Genomic DNA, 19,590 nt, shown 5'->3' on the forward strand with positions numbered 1-19,590 from the left:
GCGCTGCGCCCGGGGGGCCGAGGCGGAGGCGGGCGTGAGGGTGACGGCCGCTGCTGTTCCGCGGGTGCTGGGAGCGGGGTGCCCACCGCCGCTCTACCCCGGGCTCAGCAGCAGCTGCAGTGACTGTGTGTCTGTGTCATGTCTGTGCATGGGCGGGCGGAGGCGCGGGGCCGAGGCGGAGCCAGCCCGCTGACACGCCGCCCAGCGACAGGCGCCGAGCGCCCAACCAGCAGCAGCCGCCACCGCAGCCCGTCCGCGCCGCGCAGTGCCCGGGGTCGCTACACCTGAGCCCGGGCGGAAAGGGGCGAAGCCGCCGCCCGTGCCCCGCCGCCGCCGTGACAGTGAGTGGGTCCCGCGAGAGGGGGCTGTGGTGGGAGAGCCGGCTCCGAGCGTTGGGGGCGGCCAGCACCACGCACGGACGCTTACCGCGTCCTCCTGCCTAGAGATCCTCCCGGGCGCCGCACCTGAGCGCGCCGTCCCGGCCGGCAGCGAGCCGCCAGAGCGCGCTAGGGTAAGTGAGGGGTGAGCGGGGCGTCCCCGGCCACGGCGGCCCGGCCTGGCCCGGCCCTCGCCTCAGGCTCTGGCGACGGGGTGCCCTCCGGGAGGCGGAGTGGCGCCCAGCCGTGCGCGCTCGGCAGTAGAAGACTCAGCTTTGTGCCACCGTTCGCGTGTCAGAAATTAACGCCACATCTTTCCGCGTACATGCGGCGGAGCGTGTCCCTGTGGTGATCTCCTGCGTGCTGATAACTGCTGGAAGAGAAGTGATAAACGCACCTTTCCCCCCCACCCCTTTTTTTCTTTCCCTGGCGTGGGCACAAAGCAATCACCAGCGCGCTTTTAAAGGCTGTTTTTGTTCGTCATCTTTCACTTCATTAGCAGCGTGAAATGGATTGTTGTAATACATTCGCATACTGAAACCGGGTGAATGGGTGGATAGGGTACCTGAAATTTCAAGAGGAGCGCAAGGAGAGCAGGAATTAGAGGAGAGAAGCAAATGTGCATACAATTCGATTTCAGGAAGGCATTGATCCATTCTTAGAATGGAAGAGGAAGGAAAGTATACACGTGCTTTGAGTAACAATGTAAATAATCAGAACTAGAAATAATAGGCACTCTATTCAGTCGTTACTGCTTTTTTCTCTCGGGAGGGAGTAGTTTAAGAGAAAAAATATTCTGAAGAAGGCACCACAAATGTTATTTTCTCTTGTTACATCCACTGCTTAAATGTTATAAGGTTCTCTGAAGTTGCTTTGGTGTGGTCAGAAATTACATTCTGTATGCTATATCAAAATATTGTAATCTCTGGAACAGGTTATTCATGGCAAGATAATATTTGCCAGGCTTGATTAAGGTCCATCAAGGTTAGTATTCTGTCTCCAGCAGTATCCACTTCCTGATACTTTAGTTAAGAGTGCTACCAGATGAAGTTGGTATAAATGTTCCTAACTGCAAATTTTGACATATTATGACAACTAGGAAAGCATTCAGGGGAATCAAAAAACAAACAAACAAAACCCCTACGACCCTCTGCTTATCTGTAAAAAGAACTTAATCTTGATATGGATCACGTTCTGGAGAGGCTGTGGTAACATACAAATTGGTCTCTTGTAGTACTGATTTTCATGAGCAAATCACAACCTGCAATGAGCTATGCTGAAGTGACTTATTCTGTCTGTTCTTCTAAGTGAAGCTAAAGGATCAGCCCTCATGTAATAACATTTTCTTACACTGTTGAAGGATTGTAATAAATTGCTGGGGATGTATGGAGGAGGAAACAAGCCTGTGTATATGGCTTTATTATTAATAAAAACAGATTGTCTACTGCCTGTCACTGGCATTCTCAGCAGGTTCACGTTTTTTAGTCTCAAGCTATGTCTTAAAAACTAGTAAATTGGCAGTCTAATCCTACAAAATACTGATCAATTTCTACAGGTTCTTAATGTTCTTATCTGCAATTAAAGCAGAGAACTCTCAGCACCCACAAAAATATTTAAATTTTAAGAGCATCATGGATTATTAGGATTATCTAATGTACCACCATACATGACAAGTAATGGAACTTCATACTGAAACAAAAAGTCTTACTTAAAATTGCTGTGCTTATATCAGGTTGGTGACACACTCACAAAACAGACAGTTGCTAAACCCAGAGCAGCATTTGTCAGAGGCTCCAGCCAAGAATGATTACCACTGTAACTAAAACTAACAGAGATAGGAGGAGCAACTGCCTATGAAGACAGAGTTTTTCAGAAATAGTGCATATAAGCAAGTAATCTTTTCATGTTCATCATAAAATTGCTCCATCAGTCTTTGTCCTTGAAAATCCTCAAGTGGCAATTGGTTTGGACACAGAGTAAACAAGCAACACAGAAGGATACTTATGCCAAGGACAGGCAGAAGAAATTAGATGCAAATATTTGCACTTCAGATTCATTCATTCAGCCAGCCAGAAGCTTTTTCCAGAAGATACACAGGTTCTGGAGTAAGATGTCTATTTACATTAAAAAAAAGACCCCAAAACCCAAACAACAACAACAACAACAAAATACCAAACCAACAGCAAATAAAACAAAAACCAAACCAGAAACCTATGGTAATATCAAGTGTATTGCTCTGGGAGATTTAACAGTTGCAGAAGGTTGAAAATCTCAAAGCTTAAACCACCTCTATCATTAAAAAAAATACATGTAAACCAAGCCTTCCTTTTTTAATAGAAACATGTCAATTTGGAGATGGTGTTACATGATCAAGTTACACTGATGTAAAATTGTCACATGAGCATTTGGTCTCCGTTTTTTCTTATTGACACAAAATACACAGGCATGGTAGTACAGACAGTACAGGTTATGGTACTTTCACTGCACCAGAGCAGTAGTAAGTAAAACAGGATTAAGTCTGTTTATGAAATCCTAAACGCTTACAGATTATCTGGGGTTTGGTGAAAAGAATTAAATTCTTTCCACTGTAGCCATTTTACATGGAAGGGAGGTGTAAGGCCCACAAGGATTCAAACTTATCAAAGCCTGTGAAGTTCATCTCCCATTTAGCACCAATGAAGTCCTTTTTGCATTCTTACAGTTGCTTCATTGTTCTATCTGAATTCAACCATTATGAGGTCTTTTGTGGAAAAAGACCGAGCTTTGTTCGGGAGGTGACTGAATAGAGCTTTACTACTCTAACAGTGCCTTAAGTGCCAGCTGCAATAGAAGCTGAACCGTTCCTGAAAACTAGGAAGGTGTTCTGTCCCCATTCCTTCACACGTTTTAAATACCTAGTGAGGCTGATGCTGCTGTGTCGCACTGAAGATATGGGATACACATGGACAAAGCCAAGTTGGTGGTGAATTTGGTACTGTAGGGTTAGTGGCTGGACCTGATGATCTTAAGGGTCTTTTCCAACCTGAATGATTCTATGATTCTCCATGACCTGCTTTTGTGTGAAGTTGAAGAAATAGCTGCTTTTCATAAAATCAACCATTTGGGATGTTCTGGGGACCAGAAATAAAATCTGATTTAACAGGCTGGCTCCATTGTGCTAACTGATCCACTTCCATACAGAAGGTGGAGAATCTTTGTATATAAATTGACGCTCCCAATTTCTAGATGTTAAATTGCACAACTGTTACTAGAGCACGAACACCAAGGCCAAAAGTGTAAAGCAAGTCCTAACTTGTTATCATCTGCCACTGAAATAAATACAGGACTACATCAGAACAGGCTGCCTAACATATTTTGTAGCAGGCAAAGGCAAGAAATAAGCAAAATGTAACTACTTTGGAAAAAGAAGTCCCCAGTTCTGGAGAGTAAAGTGGAAGCTCTGTTACATATGTTGTCCACAATGGACAGTGAATTAAAATTGAGTAGAGATTTTCCTGTGTATGCAATAGAAAAATCAGCAACACCCAAGACTGTCAGAGCAAGGTCCAGTTTCCCTGAGTTTATAGGTACTGGTAAAAAAATAATAGAATGGCAAACTGAATGCCTTTAAATAACTAGAAGACACCATGAAAACCTAAAACTTCCAGAATGCAAATGAAAATAAGTTACTAAACCTGAAATGATTGGTCTTTTATGCCAAAATAGATTTCAGATAGTACACTGATTGTTCTGTGTTGATTTGTGTAGATTTTCATGTGTGTTTCTCCAAGACCTCCATTGGACTTCTAGCTGCAAAAAGTTCCTAGAGTCTTAGGTGGTATTATGCCCTATATCAATGAAAACTTGAAGGAGTATTTTCCTATTTATTTGCTTCATATGTCTTAACAGAACCTTCTTTGGATTTTTTTTATTGCTGCCAATTACTGCTTTCCATTTGTTGTGACTCTTTGATTTAGAGAATAGTTGGGGGTGGGGGTTGGTTGTTCTTGTTTTAGTATCATAGTATCAGTCAGGGTTGGAAGGGACCACAAGGATCATCTAGTTCCAACCCCCCTGCCATGGGCATTAACACCTCACACTAGATCAGGCTGGCCAGAGCCTCATCCAGCCTGCTCTTAAACACCTCCAGGGATGGGGCCTCAACCACCTCCCTGGACAACCCATTCCAGTGCTTCACCACTCTCATGGTGAAGAACCTCCTCCTCACATCCAGCCTGAAGGAATAGTACTTTTAAAACCTTAACAACTAGTTAAAATATGCAGAATAAATATGGTACAACTTTGATGAAGTTAATCTGATTGCAGGTTGATAGTACTTCTTGAAGTTTGGACCTACTATGGCCATGTCAATCCTGTATTTCTGCTTACAGGAATATTTGATGACTTTTTGCCAATATGACTTACATAACTCAGAAAATACTTTGTAGTCCTTAAAGTCAATGCCAGTGTTTTAATTTGCTATGCTGTTTACAGTGAAATTCTGGATAATGTACAGTAGGCATAGCTATTCTGTATTAACATGTATCATTCCCTTTACAGAATCTTCTGGGAAAGAAAAGCAGCATTGGGCAAACTTTTAGATAATTTTAAACTTCTGTTTGTGAAGATGAATCAGACCCAGGTACTCTTAAGCCTACATCAAGGCATACTGAATTTAGAGGAGCGCCTTGCACTGTTTCAGTGGTGTTTATTCTAAGCTATCCTTTCTGTCACAGTCTGTGTACTAGAAAAATGGATACACATATCTACACACACACACTTTTATTAAGTATTTTAATATCTTTTTCTGTTCAACTTCTTCACCTCACTCCCAAGCAAATAGTGGATCCAGTGTCTCTCTTTTACTACTCTTTTCCTTTTGTTGCACTTCTCCATTTATTTCCTCCACTATGAGTGCTAAGTAAGACCATGAAAAAACCTTAAATGAGTTGTAGACCTGTATAATTATCATCTGCTATCCTTTCTAGAAGTAATAAAGCCCAGGATTTATCACTCCTTCACTCTTAGCCTTACACATTTAGATTTTTCATTCATCTAAGGACACCTTTCACTACTGTTGTGAAAAAAGAGGATACTCTACTTGATGAAAATAAGACCTCTTGTTTCCATTAGAAGTAACTCTCTTCTGCATGGAAGGTTTAGCTGTCTTCAGAATAGCTTCATTAACTTTTGAAGGTGGTTTTAGTACAGGCCTCCCCAGAGCCAGGAAGCTAATTAGAAGGAAAACTGGCCTTACAGTAGTTGAAGAATTGTATCTTCTTTAAGAGTGCAGAAAGACTCATGCAGTCATTGACAGAGTGTTTCTGCCAGAAAATAGGAATAACTGCCAGTTACATGAACTCAGAGAATACCTGTGACAAATGAATTATTCCCACAGTCAAACAGCCTCTTCAGACAGCCAACAACAGTAAGCCTAATAATGATTAAGTAAACAATGTTAAGATGTTCAAGTTCTGTGCAGTCCAAGCAATGTCCCTTATGGCCAGCATCATCTGTCAGCCCCAGTGTCTCAAAAACAGTGGGTTAGGCATGTTTGGAGTGGGCCATATGAATGCTTGGTTTACTTCCTTAGGCAGCCAGTGTGAGTGGTAACAGGTCATATTCATCACATTTATGCTAGTCTATTATATGTTTATATTATATAGCTCTTGTAAGTGACCCAAAAAATCTATACAGGATTAGAGTCAGTGTAATTAAAAGAGATGAATGATAAAAACATAAATCCTATTACAACTTAATGCGTGACATCAAGACTTGTTAAAATAATTTTAAACTTTTGCAGCAATGGTCAGAATCTGTATAAAAAAATACATGAATTAAAAATGGACACTGTGAGGAAGGAAATTTCCCCAGATTTACTTGTCAGAATCACTACTTGATGAGTAAAAGAAGAATATATATATATTTTTTTTTGGTGGATGTGGGGAGGCCTGTTGATGTAGTCTACCTGGACCTCAGCAAGGCCTTTGACACCGTCCCCCATAGCAAACTGCTGGCCAAGCTGTCAGCCCATGGCTTGGACGGGAGCACTCTGAGCTGGGTTAGGAACTGGCTGGATGGCCGAGCCCAGAGAGTGGTGGTGAATGGTGCCACATCCAGCTGGCAGCCAGTCACTAGTGGTGTGCCCCAAGGATCAGTGCTGGGCCCTGTGCTCTTTAACATCTTTATTGATGATCTGGATGAGGGCATTGAGTCCATCATCAGTAAATTTGCTGACGACACCAAGCTGGGGGCAAGAGTTGATCTGCTGGAGGGTAGAGAGGCTCTGCAGAGGGACCTTGACAGGCTGGACAGATGGGCAGAATCCAACGGCATGAGATTGAACACATCCAAGTGCCGGGTTCTGCACATTGGCCACAACAACCCCATGCAGTGCTACAGGCTGGGGTCAGAGTGGCTGGAGAGCAGCCAGGCAGAGAGGGACCTGGGGGTACTGGTCGATGGTAGGCTGAACATGAGCCTGCAGTGTGCCCAGGCAGCCAAGAGGGCCAATGGCATCCTGGCCTGCGTCAAGAACAGTGTGGCCAGCAGGAGCAGGGAGGTCATTCTGCCCCTGTACACTGCACTGGTTAGGCCACACCTCGAGTACTGTGTCCAGTTCTGGGCCCCTCAGTTTAGGAAGGATGTTGACTTGCTGGAACGAGTCCAGAGAAGAGCAACAAAGTTGGTGAGGGGTTTGGAACACAAGCCCTATGAGGAGAGGCTGAGGGAGCTGGGGCTGCTCAGCCTGGAGAAGAGGAGACTCAGGGGTGACCTTATTGCTCTCTACAACTACCTGAAGGGAGGTTGTAGACAGGCTGATGATGGTCTCTTCTCCCAGGCACCCAGTACCAGAACAAGAGGACACAGTCTCAGGCTGCACCAGGGGAGGTTCAGGTTGGATGTTAGGAAGAAGTTCTATACAGAAAGAGTGATTGCGCTATGGAATGGGTTGCCTGGGGAGGTGGTGGAGTCGCCGTCATTGAAGGTGTTCAGGAGGAGACTTGAGGGGGTGCTTGGTGCCATGGGTTAGCTGTTTGGGTGGGTTGGATTGGTTGATGGGTTGGACACGATGATCTTGAAGGTCTCTTCCAGCCTGGTTTGGTTTATTCTAATAAAGTCTAATTGGTCAGATCCTAGAACTTTCATATTTTTTCCCAGTCAGGGCTGTTGTTTTAAATATTTTCTAGATAGTTGCTCTAGAAATGCATTATGGCTGCTCCTATCCAGTGAGGGGAGGGTAAAATAATACCCAGATCCTGTCTAATGGCTTAGGTTTGCACAATATGGATCGTTTCTGGTAGTTAAACAAAACTGACAGAAGAAATTCCATTTTCATGCCCTTCTCATAAGAAAAAACACAAGGGAAATGTATGTACATGCTTCCAAATATAAACAGGAAGAATAATCCAAACAGCCAAGCATACAAACATGAAATTTTGTGGCCACAAGTGATTGTGTCTCAGAAGTGTACTGGGAATAAACTGAAACATCCCTTTGCCAGGGCTGAGATGCGACCATAAGCTGCATCCAGCTTCTTAGTCAAGACTGTCGATGTTAAAGAAAGTTTCTATGTTCTTTCTGGCATTTGAGAAGTTGTGAGCTATGATCTGGACTTGCTTTGTTGGTGAAAGAATAGGAAAGGTCACCACATCTCAGCAGTGAAACTGTCAGTAATAAAAGGATAATCCTCAGTCTCAACAGTGGTTATAGGGAAGCTGATGCTAAGATCAAGCAACAAGGCAAGACCAATGCTAGTGCCAATGGACCTGTCAACATAAAATACCTCTTTTCCAGAGTACCTTAACACTTCAGTATTGTGTGATTAAGACTGTATCTGGACACAGTAGGTTTCATTCCATTGATTCTTAGGTGAAACTAAAACTGTCAGACATACTAGAGGCCAAGTAGACAAGGCCAGGCCCAGAAAAGGGACAGTCCTTCAAAGTCTGAAGGTGACATTGAGGGAATCCAGCAACAGATAGGAAAAAGCCCAGCTAATTCAATGGATATTTTACACTCTGTGTGTGTACTTGCATTTCTGAGCTTGGCAGCCACACAGATGCTGGCATTGCTACTTACTCTAAAATTGCAGTCTGCATCAGATTGTGTACTGAGGAAAGGAATAAACTTTTACTGCCATGGATGGCATCAGAATTCATAGTTCCTGCAGCACCTAAAAGAAATGACCAGCAAAGTTTCCAATTAAATCAGTGTGTGTTTAAGTCAGTTAAAAGAAGAATTTTGTCTACCAAGAGGAAAATGGTTTTAAACATCAGCTGTCCAACCAATGCACAAAATCTCAGTGCTGGAATCAGAAATGTTACTGGCATGGTGCCCTTTGCCCATGTTGACAATATTTCCGAATGTGCTACCTGATTGTTTCTATGCCAGCTTGATGTAACAGCAGTTCCAATGAGAGGGAATAACTTGGAAGATTTGTATAGTACCAGAATTGATACCAATGTCTTTTTGAAACTTTTTCCTATCTTCTTCCACACTGCATAACCAAATGCAAAATAGGTGCAGCCAAGACAGCTGATCAGCAGCAGGAAGTAATGTTGTTTCCTTACCTTCTCTTGGACCAAGGTGAAAATGATAGTCTCTTGGGAATGGGCCTCATGCCAAATACAGTGATAGCTTTGCTGTGGCAATTACTAGGTTGTAATACAGGAGAGTTAACTTGTTTTTATCAATCAGCTTCTATGAGTGGAAGGACTAGTTGAAAGCCCTCTCCTGCAGGCTAATCTGTAACAACTTTGAGAGGTAGTGGGATGTATATTACTGGATTGTCAGCATCTGGGACCTCAAAACTAGTGATGGATTAGAAAATCCTCCCAGAATTCTGCTAGGGGACAGTGCCACCAGCGTGTGAGCATTAAAAATAATAATAATACAATTTTACTTTTGTAAGCCTTTAAAAATCTGTGCTAGTGGAGAGTTCATAAAGGGGAAGAGCTGCATCCTTATGGAATATTTACCCATAAAGCAGGCTCAGACCTCTTCTTGCTTGGCCAGTCTTACACACCAGATAAGAAAGCTCACTCTGCTTTCAATCATTACATCAGCTTTGCATCTGCTGGTGCCTGACAGCACATGATTGTTTTCAGAAAATAATTTTCTTCTTTTCTCTCCACCACTGCAGGAGCTAAACTGTTTTTCTAATCTGGTTACCTCTCTCTACTCCAGCCCAGGTAAGATCAGATACTGGAATTAATGGTGATTTATTTTTTTTTTTCTTCCACAGGAGGAGGCACAGAGAACAAAAGAGGTTTGATGGGGAGCTGGGATGCAAGATTAAACCCAGGATTGTCTTGATTGCTAGGAGAGACGAGGATACAAAAGTGCCATGAAGCCTGACTGCACCTGACCTTTTTGTCTGATAGAAACCACGCTGTGATCATGAAATTAGGGATTGTAGCATAACTTGGAAAAAAAGTGGTATCACATTTAGTGTACATCTCTTATACAACTGATGCTTAACCTGCTTCTTCACAGGCACCTGTGTGCATTTAGGCTGTACCCAGAGCTAAACTGTAGGTGTTGTCCTATCACCCAGTGGCCACCTCCCCAGCAGAGAAGGGGGTATTGGGAAAAGAAGAGACCTAGGGGTTGAAATTAAAACAGATTTCATGTAACAGCAAAACTAATATTAGTACTAATGACAGTATAAGGCATACACAGTTATACTCAGCCTAGTGAATGTACAGTGGCTGTATTAAACAATAAAGCAGTCCTCGGGTGCAGAATGGTAGGGAAAAAGACAACCCCAACTTTGAAAAACTTCCCTCTTCATAATGAGGGTAACAAAACCAGGGCAGCATCCTTTGAAGAAAATTTCATTAGACCCAGTCTTCAACCTGTCTGCAGGGTGGTTGTGCAGTTCCACATCAAGTTAGTGACAAAAAGATACTTTCTATCCTAAAAACATAGATTGGATTGATTAACATCCCTTAAAAGACAGGGTTATACAACAAGGTCAGTATTCACTCAACTCACTACTTGCTACACTTTGATACAAACATACTGATAGCTTTCCTTTTTTGGTGTCTTCGCTTACTTTTGTAAACAAAAGTTTGAAACTTGAAAGAGAGTGTTTGCAGACCCTGGGGCATTAGCCTTTCTCTAGAGGCTGAAGGTAGTTATCTCACAACAATGTATCAATTTAGCAAGCTAATTACGAGTCTGAAAGCAGCATGCATGCTTCCATTAGGTATGTGTCATTTCACTAGGGACAGAAAGAACCAGACTTACCTTCTAAAATTGGATAAAATGGAAAGAGTATATGAAGGAGGACAAGTAGTTAATAGAAATTACTAAGAAATACAGCACTAAAAATATCCTGTTCCCCCCAGATTAAATTCACACCTACTCCTCTCAGAGCAGGAAAGAGGAAAAAGAAAATTCCATCTTCAGCTTTTGAGACTTCATCTGTCTCCTGAGTACTGAGCACCAAATCTTCACCTGGCAGATGTCAGCATACAGTGCTGAAACCTTACCATATTTCTGGATGATCCATTCTTCCATCACCAGACTGCTGTGTCAAAATCCCAAATGACTCTCAGCACTACTTGAGGGCAAACAATCACAACAGTTGCCTGGGGGACCTTGCTCAGTGTTGTCAGCCTGACAAAAGTGATCTGGGTAATGGAGCAAACCATTCTGCAGATGGGTAAAGCATACGTTTCATTCCTTTGCCTCTTCCTATAGCTACTATGGCTTTTACCAGCTCTGCCTCCAATACTGCTGCTCAAATCTGTGACTTTCTTGAGACCTGAGACCTAGGCATTAGTTCCTGATGAACCACATCAGCAGTACATTGGCTGTCCAAACAAAATACTGTGGGTCATCATTGTCAAACTAGGCACCATAAACATAACTACAGGGTGGACTTGGAGGGGATGGTGAGGGGATAAAAAAAGGAAAGAACCAATGAGTCACACCATGTGCTTAAAACAGTTAGGTACAGGGAACAGAACAGTATACCAGAGAGGAATGTAACTGCTGGGAATGAAGGCACAAATGTCTTTTTCACTGGTTAAGTCTGTTAATGAGAGAAATTACATCACTTCTAATTGTCATGCATGTTTAAAACTATGTCCCAAACAAATGGACATTAGATAGGATTCTGAACATGCTGTGTAACATGACTCCAAATGAACAGTACTCAGAGGGAGAGGAAATTACAAGTGAATTTTAGCAGTCGCTGCAAATTACCTCATATGGGTGCTTTATGCTTACATGGATTTGTGATGTCAAGCTGCAAGAGTTCAGGAGTTTTCCAGAGCTTGTTGCAAATTCTGTGGCTCCATGAAAGTCTGAAACTGTTATGCAGCAAACCAACCCCAGGTATGGACTAGGTAAGCTTTGGTCTGGCAGGCTGCTTTGCTGTGCCAGGGCTGTCACAGACCAGCTTGGCTGCTGTGACTGCAGCTGTTGCCACCCAGAGAGCAGGCAGGATGTCTGGTGTGGTGTCCACTGCTCAGTTTCAGAGGCCTCTTCAGCAGGGCTATGTCCAGCAACATGCCACCCACCTTCTCTGAATTGCTGAAGGGGAACACTTCTTACATGGTCTGAAGCCTGGCACCTTCCAATTCCTTTTCTGTGGGAACAGTAGCCCCATCTTTAGTCACTCAGCTTTGAGGTAGAGGCATTGCATTTTGCATGTGTTGTGAGAAGTGTTGAGATGGTTCTGCTTTACAGGACTGGGACTCACATGTGTACCAGAAGTCCCCTCTGATTTAAGTGTCAAAAATGCTGTGCCCTATCTAACTCTTTGGCAGGTTTTGTCAAACAAACAAGGCACCTTCTTAAGATGTTTGGGATGGTGGTGGATGACCCAATCTGGAACAGTACAGATGGTGAATGGAAATTGAATGTGCATGAACCATTCATCATTACTAGAGGTTGGAACACTGGATGTGTTTGTACACCTAAGTGTGTTCTTTTTAATTATTATTTTAATTATTTTTTTCACTCTAGGAAAAACTTACCATGTTTTTCTCTGTTAAAAAGTACTACCTAAAGGTATTAGTGGTAGTAGTTCTGAGTGAGGTATAAGTAATTTCATACAGTGCTATTCACATTCCATACAACTAATCTCATTACCTTTCCAAAAGCAAGTCAAAACAACCCTCCTCCCAAGTAGACAGATCCATAAATTCCTTAAAACCTCATCTGATATTCACATACACACAGAATAAGGATCTCACTGTGTTCTGAACTGTGACACTTGGTGAAAGAGTGATGCAGAATCCCCTCCAAGATTTGCAGGGTCTCTGCTGCACCTGAGGTATGTCATCCATCAGACGCTGAATCTCTCCACTGATTTTGGCAGGCATCTGCTCTCTCCCTCTGCTTATCAGTCCCTTTTCTTGGGAAACAAACAAACAACGGTCTAAATTGATTATCACATAAGTAATTGGTTTAGAGATTATAAAAAGATGAAATAGTAAGGAAAAACTAGTTATGTGGAATCTACTCCTGGTGTTACAAAAATATTGCTTTGGGAAAGAAGTTCTTAAATAGTAATCTGTATGTGATACAGAACAAGTTTTTCCTGTGACACGTGTTCTCTTCAGAGGGGAGGAAAGAAATCAACCTGACTTCTGTACTTACAAGAACCTCTTTTCTGAATTTATGACCTATTCACTTCCAGTGTTTCCAGATTTTCTTGATTTGTTAAAGCACTAATTCATTGGTGCAAGTGAAAATATCTGGACAGTGGGAGGGAACAAAAAGTAGCCAGAATAAAGAACAACTGTGTGGAGCACAGACAAGGCATTGAAGAACTTCGTGGCTTATTTATTGGTTTCTTTTAGTTGTCTTTAATTTTTTTTTTCCTCGTTTATAGCTTGTGTTGGTGGGATTTAGAGTCTCAAAGCTTTAATTCATTGTTAACACTCATTCTCATCTGGGAATATATACATTGAAATGCTCATAATATTGCAGGCACTGAAAATTAGCAACCTTTTTTTCACACTATTCTATGAAAAGCATAGGGAATGCCCATAAGAGGATCTTTTTCTTTAGCAAAAGGGCACAACCTGAATAGAACACTATATAATCTTAATACAGTTTTGGTAGCTAACTCAGAACTCAATTCCTAAGATGCTGGCACGCCGGAAAAGAAAATTGCCAACATGATTACTTTTTCTTTTGCTGGGTGTTGCTGGATGAGAAGGAGCACATGGGAGGGAAAGAGGAACGGCTACCAGCAGTAAAGTGTCACTGTCGCTCCTGCCTCTAGAGCTATGACAAGAACCCATCACTCCAGCAATAAGCAAGCACAGATTGTTGGGGGATTAGTAACAGTGACAGATACCTGGTCTCCAGAGAAGTTTGGGATTGTCTGAGCAAGAAGATGGTCTTTGAATGCAAGACCCCAAAAGTGAGTAAAACCCCAAACACTAAGAACTTATTGGGGGGAGGTGCAGGAATTCGTGGCAGTATGGCAGGGAGAAGAAATTGCAGCATGGTGAAAGAAAAGGTGGAGGTGGGCAATAGAGCTAAAGACCTATGCAAAAATGAATGCAAAGGATGAAGGAAAAATAGACTCTACTGTTTCAGAGAACTGAGGGAAGTGAAAACTGTGAGAAAATTATCAAGATCTTCTGAGTTGCAGCCCACAGATTTCCCAGCACACTCAATGGATAACCCAACAAATCTCATCCAATTTGTGGAACATTTAAAATATCTTTAGCTAATTTTGTAGCCTACTCTCTGGAAATGCAGTACACTTTCTATACCACTAAAGATGTGTCTCCCAAGTGGAAGTAGTGATTAATTTGACAAGCAATTAGCTATCGAGCCCAACTGTCTCATCAGTAACTAACCTGAATAGTGAGACCACTGAATGTAATGACAGGCAGTGGAACATTAATGAGTTAAATAATGATAATCCTATAGAGGTTAAATGGGAAAATGGGAATGACATAACAGCTAGGCTGACTCTTGCCTACTCAGAGCTTGTGCATTAAAGAGGTGTGGTTGGACAGTCTCCAAATGTTACATACCAAAGCAAAAGTTAAGATAAAAGGGCTGAGCCTATCCTTACTCTGATCTCTTATGAAAAGGAGAGGGCATTTTATAAATATCCATTCTGAGTACAAGTGAACTTGGAATGGAAGCAAGAACTGATATATTTTATTTATAAATACAATGTAGAGAGCAATTCTGGTTTTGGGGTGGTTGGTTTGTTGTTTTGTTTTTTTAAGAGTTATTTACTCTTTCAAGGATTCCTGCCCCCTTTTAGTATCCAGTATGGATCATGCTGAAAGTAAATTCCTCTATTAAATATCTGCACCTCCAATAAATACATTAGCATCCAAGCAGATTGTGCCAAGAGATTTTTAAATGTTTGGTGCATTTTATATGCAGCAAAGGTCTTTAGAGAGGTCTGTTTATCTTGTTTTCCTGCTAATTTGGCAAGGACTGAAGCACTAAGCTTCATCACAGACCAAGGCTGTGTCAGAGAGGATGAAGTTCTGATGAGCATTGACCACTAAAACTGACAATACAAAATAATGGCAAATGTTTCTCCCACAAGGGCACTCACATTTCCTTACACAACAGATACTGAGAATGTTCACAACTGCTTTTGTCCTTCCCTGTAAACTGATGAAGACCCCAACAAAATGCAAATGAAAAATGCTACCTTCATCATAGCACCAAGGTTTCATCCTTTCTGCTTCCAACTTTATTAACAGAAAGATAGACTGAAAAAAAAAAACCAAAAACAAAAACCAAAAACCAACCACATAAGCAACAAAAACAGCAAAGCAAAGTAACTCAGGGCAGGAATTTAGGTTCAGCCATTGCTGGTATTCCTTCTTTCAGAACTTTAGTGTTAAGACTAGGGGGAATGGAGTGAATCTGGAGGTGGGGAGATTCAGGCTAGATGTGAGGAGGAAGTTCTTCACCATGAGAGTGGTTAAGCCCTGGAATGGGTTGTCCAGGGAGGTGGTTGAGGGCCCATCCCTGAAGGTGTTTAAGAGCAGGCTGGGTGAGGCTCTGGCCAGCCTGATCTAGTGTGAGGTGTCCCTGCCCATGGCAGGGGGGTTGGAACTAGATGATCCTTGTGGTCCCTTCCAACCCTGAATGATACTATGATACTAAATATTCAAAGTCTAACAGTCTATATCTGCCTCCAGCAGGCAGCAGGAGATTCAGGCAGGTTCCAGTCTTTGCTGTGAGTCCAAGGCAGCAAGAGGTTCCTCCCCATTAGTTAAGTCCAATTTGAAGTTCAGCTAAAGATTTTTGTGTTATGAGGGTTTCACAGCACTGTTTTGTGGAGCGCAATGCAGAGAAAACATTTGAATTAGCAAAAGGATATTGCAGACTTTGCAGTGCAAAATAAACCAGATAAAATTGTAGAGGGAGCATTTTTTAAGAGGAACAGAAATAAACATCACATTGGGGTTAGAGTCCTCAGAGAAAGTTAGAAGTGGAACTCAGTGACTTCAAGGGTCTTTGGAAAATGGCAGTTTATTCCTTGGAGAATGCAGCAGTGAACCAGCTGGTAGGGAGGGGTGATGCCAGATGCTGCAATGTCTGCATTGAGGTAGCAGAGGAGCAGATGAAGTAAAGGGAATGTGTTCCAGTATACTAGAAACCAGAGGGATATTACTTAAGGAAATAAAAGGACAATAAGAAAAAAAATGGTGATCCAGCATACTGGAAACTGGAGGATAATGTAGAGGTCTGTTGTATTCCAAAGACAGGGAAAATTTTTGCTTCCTGGAAATATTAGTTGCCCATTTCCATGACACAGGAGGATCACAGCTTTGAGATCTCACAAAGTTACAACCAGACAGCCATTGCACTAGAGGGTGACAGAAGAGAAGGTTTTGTAGTTCTGGTGACAGGTTTTCCATGGAGGACACATAGAGGAAAGGAAAAAAATGCACTGAAGACGCTTTGCACAGTCATTTCGGTTTTAAGCTGGGACTGACGTAAATCTGACCCTGAGAATGAAGGAGGACAGAGTCACGGTGGGACTGGCAGCCAGCAATGGACCACCCCATGAAGAAAGTTTTTCACTTGCATGTTAGCTTCACAATATGCAGTTTTCAGTCCTGTTGATGTTAGTGCATCCTTACGTTTCTAGCAGCTGCCTATACACAGTATGTAGTATTGTGGAGGAATAATGAATCAGAGAATGCTTTCTCATGAGGTTAAGCTAAGCAAGATGCCTGCCTGGTGATAGTCAGCTTCTTTACTAATAAAAAATTCAAACCATTACATCTCCCTTACTGTAGGACTGGCTCCAACTCTCAGTCATCCTCTGCTTTGCAGAAAAGCTGACAGTTAGACCAATTTTAAAGCACATGGATCTCCTAATCTGGACTGCGTATTTCCCAGAAGCAGCAGAATTGATCTTAAAACTACAAACCAGCATACTCTCAAACCACTAGCTTTAAGAGGAACTTGTCAGTAGACGGGTACTCGATAAAGGAGTGTTTTAAACCACTTTTCCCTGGCATCCCTTTCGCCCGTGACTCTTGACCTGAAAATCAGCTCACAGGAGCACTGTAATCACAGAAGCAGCAATATCAAGCTACGACCTCTCTCTCTGGCAAATGCAGCCAGAGGGACAACTGAGAACATGCTTCATTGGGGTAGAAGCAGCAGTACAGAAAGCATTCATTTCCTTAGCAACTAGGGCAACCTATTCTTTAATTAGCACATCATGGTCTGAACTTTGTTAATAAAACCTGCCTACACTGCATGCTAACCATGGGTTAGGTAATCTTGCACTTGCCAACATACGGCAGCCTACCACTCTTCTGCATCCTGACATTCCCCACACTAGCACTCTGTTCTCCGGTCCCACATCTGCAGGCATGCTGTGGGTGGTGGTAATGCATGATACATCCTTACGGTTTCCCACCCTGGACTCGTGATTTTGTATCCCATCGTGCATTTCTACTGGCTGGCAGACACAGGGGTGCTGTGGAACAGCTTCTGTGTGCTTTCTCAGTATTTGGGAAGTTATTGTCTTGCCAAAGGAATTGCTATCTAGGCTTTAGCTTATCAGACACGCTAGAGGAATAAAAGAGACACCTTACTGTGCAAGCAGCCCTCCCTGGCCTGTCCTCACTGATTTATGCTCTGTGACACCATCTTCTGGAGCTTCTTCCTGAGCAGCATCACTGACAACTAATAAACTCGTGTGAGAACTCACCAAGATGCAGTGGAACCAGCAACTGCAGAATATAGTCTTCTAGAAGATATGTCATGTGCGTTTGTACCACAGTTGTTCTGTGTTTCCACCCCAATAGTACAGGGGAATACTTAATAAAAACCTGATCAAGACAAAGTAAATATTTGTGTGACAACAAGCTTTGAGAAAAAAAAATGAAAACAAAAAACCATTGTCACAGCTCAGCCTGTAACTTATGCAGAGGCATTGAAACTTCTATCACCTTGCAACAGGAGTTTTAAGTTTAGAGCAGATAATAAAACTGGTCTGGGATGCTGCATGTTCAAATATTTATTCTGTGCTGAGTCCTGTACCATTGGTATTGGAGAAGTAGAGTGTGAGTATGCCTGTAAAAAAGCCTACCACTCCAGTGAAACAAATTGTGCTTTGAGACAACAGGCCTCACCAAGTGGAAAAGTCCATTCAAAAGAAGGGAACCCCAAATTTGGGTTTTAAAAACTACATTATTTAATAACAAGATTAATTAAGGTGGCAAACTCCTGTTTTAATGAATTAACCCTGGGGGGGTCACTTTCACTATGCTTTTACCTGTAATTTACATAAAAGTATGTGGCAGGAGGTCAACGGGGAGTCTTTCACAATAAAGCAGATCTGGTTTTATGCAGGTATTTGTTCTGGGGTTTGGAGCCTTTAAAATACTGAACAACATGAACTAAAAGAGGAAGCTGCTGCCATCCTGCAAGGAGAGGTAACCTATTAAAGATACCAAATCATTTTTGTAAGTGTGCTCTCTGAAAACCAAAAATTTGCACCTCAGGATCAATATATTCCATGCAGTATCACGCACACATACAACCCCAAGCCTGCATTCCCATGTATGGATAATACTTGAAATAATACTAGCAACAAGGTGCTTTTCTTCTGTGCTTGAAAATGTCAGACTTTTAGCAGATCATTGCCCCAGCAGAATTGGAGATTCAGAGAAGTGAAGTACCGTGATCAAAGACACACACCATGCTTCTGAAGAGGAATTCAGGAAATGCAGCTTCAGCTGGTATAAAGAGCTATCACCTCTTTGCTCTGGTTATGTGCATCCCTAAATTAGCCATTAGATAATTCTGCCACTTCACTGAACTTTTGCACATTCTGCATTGGAGGGGGGGGGGATGCCTTTAGTGGTAGTTATGGAAATAAAAGAGAGAATAAAGCTCCCATGCAAATCTTAGTGTTTTGTTATTTTCTTGTTTGACTATAAAAGTGATATTCCCAAAGGTGTGGAGTCAGGGATATTTTGAAACTGCTGATGAGCATCACCCCATTGCTAGTTTAATTAAATACTAGTGACTTACCCATTACAAAAGAGAGTTTGTTCCACTACAAAATCTTTTGCTACCATATGGAGGCATAAAAAGAGAGTGTGATAACTGCATAAACTATTCTTATCAAAAAGAAATAGTGAAGTTGACTTCTGGTGAAGCATTTTGAGATGGAAATCCAAGTAGGGGCAGGTAATTCCAAGATTACTCTAAAAGCCTGTTGCTCATCTCTGCACTGGCAGAAACTTCTCTCAACCAATTAAGATGTGGGATTAAAAAGATGCTATCAATTTAGAATAGTTTTCCCTTTAGCTGTAATAGTAATAATGCCCTGCAAATCACACAATAAAATCACTTTCCAAATGAACTCTGTCATTCTCGAGCACTAACATTTGTTTTCATGCACTGATCCCTTTACCTGTGGACAGACCTTTCTGACAGTTCCTGCTGCACTTGTGCCCCAGGATACTGTTGATGGCACTAGATAAACATTTCCTTGGAAGCTAGCAAACCTATATTGCCTCTATAAGCATCTCTGGCAAATAGAGATGCCTCTTCTGTTCCTTGCAGTGAAAGCATAGGGGTATATCTCTTATTGCATCTTCTGTTTTGTAACTGAGGACTTAGCCACAAGCACAATGTGCTTCCCCAGGTTCGATTTGAGTCTGTTTCATAGCCTATGCAATGGTTACCTCCAGCTGAACCTCCATGGAAAACCGTCTACCAGCCCATGCCCCAGAGAACTGGCAGATTA

The 19,590-nt window shown here is 42.2% G+C and overlaps 1 long non-coding RNA gene across 1 annotated transcript; it reads left to right on the plus strand.

Moving 5' to 3' along the window:
* The first annotated feature begins 299 nt into the window (after positions 1 to 299).
* LOC137443030 (uncharacterized) lies at positions 300 to 18,711 on the plus strand. Its single transcript, XR_010987808.1, has 3 exons — positions 300 to 511; positions 4,917 to 4,998; positions 9,604 to 18,711. It is a non-coding gene; the product is annotated as an uncharacterized lncRNA (long non-coding RNA).
* The last annotated feature ends 879 nt before the right edge of the window (positions 18,712 to 19,590 follow it).

This window comes from Melanerpes formicivorus, unplaced genomic scaffold (genome assembly GCF_026170545.1).
Source record: "Melanerpes formicivorus ecotype bairdi unplaced genomic scaffold, bMelFor1.0.p_v2 SCAF_8, whole genome shotgun sequence".
In the NCBI taxonomy this organism is placed as follows: Eukaryota; Metazoa; Chordata; class Aves; order Piciformes; family Picidae; genus Melanerpes; species Melanerpes formicivorus.